Source organism: Solenopsis invicta, chromosome 13 (genome assembly GCF_016802725.1).
Source record: "Solenopsis invicta isolate M01_SB chromosome 13, UNIL_Sinv_3.0, whole genome shotgun sequence".
NCBI classification, from domain to species: domain Eukaryota; kingdom Metazoa; phylum Arthropoda; class Insecta; order Hymenoptera; family Formicidae; genus Solenopsis; species Solenopsis invicta.
Genome location: NC_052676.1, coordinates 7,639,331 through 7,645,363, shown reverse-complemented (window position 1 = coordinate 7,645,363; position 6,033 = coordinate 7,639,331).

Genomic DNA, 6,033 nt, shown 5'->3' with positions numbered 1-6,033 from the left:
TTGAGTACTTGAGTTTTCGAGTACTCAACATTTGACAAAAAGATATAATATATTATATCTTTAGTAACACAGTACGTAAAAGAGCGATATTTACACATGTGAGTACTCAAATAGAGTTAGATATTTAAGTATTCAAGTACTTGTGTACACAAATTCTAATACTGAAATATTAAAGTGTACATGGCACTTAAGATTCTACGTTAGATGCTACTTGAACATATTCGAACATCCCAACAATTCTATTTCGTAATAACGACAGCCTCGTTATTGTTATAACGTCGTTGAGAAGCTTTTTTACTGTGTATTACTTATATCTACATAAAATGTTATAACGATAACAAAACTGTCGTTAAAAGTCACAGAATAGGCCTGCTGGTCTCTTCTACATTTTACATTAAAACTATAATATTAATCCTTTTTTTTTAATGGCTCTAATGGAACGTATGTATCCACATTGCTACATGGTATGCTAATAATAGGATTAATAAATATTTCATAAGTTTACTAATGGAACATGCGTATTCCGTAAGTGTTAACGTTCCATTAGCATTGTAATATTTCTTAAGACGTATATGTGTATGTGCGTTTCGAGCAAATCATTCGTAATCTTCTTTTGTGCCAAGTCTTAACGCGCGAAACGCACTGTCATAACACGCTACGTTCGACGACTTGTATGGCCTGTTTCTTTCGTGCGCCAATTCGATTTACGGATTCGATTTTTCAACCAAATTTGAAACGAAGCTCTGGGCAATGTTTACGACAGCTTCATTACGTTACGTCGGGACGCTCGAAGAAAAATCGCTGTACTCGCGTATTTGTGTACTTGGTATGAATTATTAAACAAACAAACGTTGACAATGCTAATTAAAGAGTTAAGTAGTTACTTTTCCAAATGTTTTATTAAATTTTTCAACATTTAATTAACTTTTTTTAATTCCTTAGGGTCTTAATTTTTAAGAGGAAGTAAGATATACATTGTCTGATTATTTTTAAAGATTTAATGGATTATTGAATACAAAAATAAAATTAAAACATAAAAATTTAGAAATAACGGACATGATATGCAGATTTAAGAAGTAAAATATTATTAAATTGCAATAAAATTGTTTATTAAGGCATATTTTGTCGTTTATTTGGCGTAAGCGTAAAGTAATTGTTTATTGGCATTTTCTTTCTTTCTCGCATTTATAAGTATCAATGATTTCTTCATCAATAATTATTTTTTGTATCATTAAAACATAATACAAAAAAATCATAAAAATGACAGGTGTTTATACATTATGGGTAATATAAATATTATTTAAAATTTATACTATTAATTTCTATTACAATACTTCAGTTAAACAATTTTTTTTAAAACAAACTGGCAAGTTGAACTAAATAGCTTAATATTTGATTTTTTAAAGACGCATTAGGCCCGCAAGGGTTAAAGAGAGAATGAAAGAGGATTAAAAAGAATTTGAGGAATAGGAAGGACAAGCTCTTTTTAGAAAGTACATAAACATTTATTTATCGTTTGCGGTGAAAAGCGTAGAGACAATAAATCTAATAATTTTAGAATTAGCGGTCGTAAGTATCTATGGGAAATAAGTACGTTGGCACATTGCTCAAAGGCGGGGGTGTAACACATAGTGTTGCCCCGGGCAAATTGGAGCGAACCATTACTTTCGCCACCATTGCCCGCGGCGCGTCGCGACGGTTGTTCAGTTGGGTAACGTTGTAACAACGGGATAGTATTGCTAAGAAACTGATATCAAACGTGAAATTTTAATTAAATGATAATATATGAATAAAAAATAATATTATTAGTTTCTTAACAAAAAGTTAATTTACAAGAAGTCCGATTTTAACGTGTTTACATCCCTTTTAATTTTTACAACATAATAAAACTCACCCTTATAATATCTTTCGCAGTACTTTGAATTCTGATTTATGTAATTAACGATTGCTCTAAAAAAAAGCTATAGATAAATGTATATGGTGTTGATTTAAAATACAATACGTAATTTATGAGAACACCATAAAAATCGTAAAATTGCAATGTGCGAATTCAAATGGCTTCTTCAAATTTTATTGAGAACATGCCCTAGTTTCGCTAATACAATCAATCGTTTCTTGGCTTGAGTTTGTCAAATTCACAAGGTCGCCTTCTTCACTTTCATTGACGACCTTCGAAAGATAGCTTAGGCTCGCGATGAATCTGTTACGCGTATTTTGAACACGTATTATGAACGTACAATAAACTCTATTTTATGAAGAGTCAAAAAGATATACGAAGAGATAAAATTTTCCGTGTATCTCAAAGTGCAAAATTTAAAATTAGCAATCGGCTCGAGGAATTTCAACAATCAGGAAACAAGCATTTCATTCTAAAAGCATGGAAGTAAACAATCGAAACAAGTAAACTTGATAAAATAACGATTGACTCTTTTTCATCAATTATCTTCTTATGGGAAAATTGGTTTTAACTGGTTGAAGTACTTATAAGTGAAAGGTTCAGTGATAGTTCTAAAACTGTATACAGTGTACTTATGTATAGGGTGGTCCAGAGCTATTGCACTTTTATTCTACATGGAATATTTCAATAAATCTGAAATAGACTTTCTTCCTGAATAAAAATACGCAAAGTTAAAGTTATAAGTAATTAAATATGTTTTAATTTATTCTTAAGTAAAATTTACCTTAGTAAAAATTGCATTTCTGATTTGATTACAAAATATTTGACGTTAAAAGGTCAGAAGAATTGTTAAAAAAAAAAATAACGATTCAAAAATCAGCAAAAAATTCGTAAATTAAAGAAAATATATCAGACCACCATATATATTTATAACGCACATTTCTCTCAGCAGACACCTTTATCTCTCGGAAGAGGAGAGACTTCCTGCTTCTTTTCTTTTTTCTTAGCTCAATTTTGAGATAGATTTAATGTCTGCGTATCTCCGGATAGAGAGAGAGAAAGAGAGAGACTGTAAATTTTTACCCTCCAAAATACAGTGACAGTGTAATATACAGTTTCACCTATACATTACCTGTGATCCAATTTGGCAGAGAGAGGAGATAGAGAATGACAGAGAAAGATAGCATAATTTCAATTAGAATCCCTCTCACCCGGATTTCTCTTCAGCAATGGCGATTGTCAGTTTGTCGTTACGTATGTTATGAATAACATTATGTAAAATCCAGCGAACAATGTCGCTGACCTTCTCGAGTGATTTACCTTGCGAGAGCATCCCGTGTAAGACTCGACAATACCTTTAATGGACGACGAAAGTAAATCCCGTTTGGAGCATTCGTTCCGATGTGCCGCTAATCGACAAACGCATCGTTAGTAAACGTGCTCGAGTTCGACGAGATGTAGGTACGTGTCGAAACTTGCACTGGCCCACCTACAACTGATTAATCGTGTCAAGGACCCATCGCGCCCATAATTCTCTGTCAACCGCGCGTAATATTCTTTAACCCCGCAAAGGTTTCCAATCAGATAAAAAGATATTATAATACTATAATTTAATATAATAATGTTTAACTTATTAATGAAATATTTGGTATTTATTTTCTCTCTTTTTCTCTCCTTTCATATCCAGTTTTAAATTATTTTGAAAAAAAATTGTTTGTAATATATATATTATAGATAATTGATTATTTAATGGTTACATGTATTAAAATATGTATAAACATAAAATTGCAAAATTTATAAATATTAGTATTCGCAATAACTGTAACGGTTTTGTTGCATGTAAATATTAATATTGTAATAGTAATATTGGTGAAATTTTCAGACAAGAACACAGTGTTACTCGCGTTGGTATTATATACAGGGTGATTATTAATGAATGTTCCTACTTTTTACCATTGGAGCACGATTTACCGACGGATACGTATGTCTAATATATTATTATATTAGAAATTACACAGGTGTGCTCCGATGGTAAAAAGGGGACATTCATTAATAATCACCCTGTATATATGAGGTGAAAGAATATTTGACACATCTTGTAACAATGCATATACATTACATTAAAATATTTTATTTTACAGTTCTGTGCACTTACTTTTATACTATCTAGAATTTAGTAAATTTATATTTAATAAAAAAATGAAAAGGATATTCAAAATCTTGAAAAGTCATCCATGAATTTAACATACTCTTTTTAAATTTTCATGCGATAAGAATAATGCTTCTGCAAACTTATCGTATCTATGAATAGTTAAACTTCTTTTTTTTGAGCACCTCAACCACCCAAGTTTTTATATTATATTATAAAAAAGTTAAAGGAATGTAAAAATATCGCGCCTAATGCGTTATATCCATAGACGAGCTAGAAAAAGCTTGGGCTGTTAGCAAGGGCTAACAAAAAAGAAAAAATTTTTTTCGATTAAAATAATATTATATGCTAATTAATGTTCACGAATTAGGCCAGTATTTATAGTTGATTCTTGTATTTGCGACCGTCTTCACCCTTACGGAAAATGAGTATTGAGTTCTTAATATTAAATTGACCAATACTTTCTTCACCAATACTCATGAGTATTTGTTAATACTAATACTGTATTTACCAATACTAAGTATTGGCCAATTTAATATTAAAATCTCAATACTCATTTTTTATAAGAGAAGTATTATGAAGTTGTCATCAGCTAATCAGAGAGCCATATTAGTATTTTAAGATATTACTTATTAAGATGGAATTGAAATAATTATTTTTCAAGTTTTAAGACTCGACTATGAATACCGGCCATTATAAGACATCTTAATTATTTAAAAGTATTCATTAGTCTTTATTACCGATTGCTGGTAACTGCAGTGGAAGACTTTATCAGAAACTTCATATATTACTTTGTCGTGAGTAGGGAGCGTTCTAATACAATTATCGGTCATACTAATTTTAAATAACATTATTAAATTAATATTGTAAAATTGTTAATAATATGAAAGAAATTCTGTTCATATTAACATAAAAAATAATATAAATATTGATCAAATAAAAGAGAATTATTTTAAAAGTAATGTAAAAATTAAGTGTAGTAAAAGTTAAGTGTTTAGATTATAAACAAAATTATCTAAAATTTGTTAAACGAGGAATATATATGTTGTATACGTATTATATTTTTATTTTAAATATTTTTTGATTTGAGAATTCCTATACACAGTATCAAAGATCTAGATGCTGGAATGAAAAATTATGTTAGCATCATAACTTGCATAATAATAATTAGAAAATTCTTGTACACTATTTTTCACGACATGTTAGTATTATTGATAAAATTGTACTCTTTGAGTAAACATTTATTTATAACTTTTAAATATAATTCCAAGCAAAAGCGTACGACAATTTTTGCGCAGGCGCACAAATTTAACAGTGTTGTCAATTTGGCGTATTTTCTAATAGATCTAGCCTTCAGTATACATCAGTTGGAGTAAAAATAATATTTAAGCGGATAGTAGATTTTCTGGATTATTAAAAAATTAAAAAGTTATTTTTTCATTTAAACAAGCAAATCTTGACTATTTTAGTTTTAATTAATGCCATTATATACAATGAAATAAATGACTTCAAAGATTTCTTGTTTTGCGCGTTTGAGTCTAATAGTTTTTGCACACAAAACGCAATCTTTCTGTAAATATACTATATGTAAATGTATGCGTATCATACATTTACATATAAAAATAGAAAGGGTGTTTCCGTTTATATAAAATAATATATTTAAAAATACACGTTCGGAATTTAATTACAGAAATTTTATAAATTTTAATTTTTTAGTTTATTTTATAAAATAATAAAATTTATCGTTTCTTTTATTTTTTAAAATTTATATTTAGACTAATACATATTATTACAAAATTGTCGAAAATATTTTCTTTCGTCTATAAATAAAGATTTGTGAAAAAACTAATTTGATATGTACATTTAATTGTATACGATAATTTACTATTCCTAGCTTATTTCTGGAGTATTTCAGCAAGACATGTAGCGGAGTTTGGAGTTCACAGTTGGCAACGCTGAAATTTAGAACCGACGACACGAAAAGCGC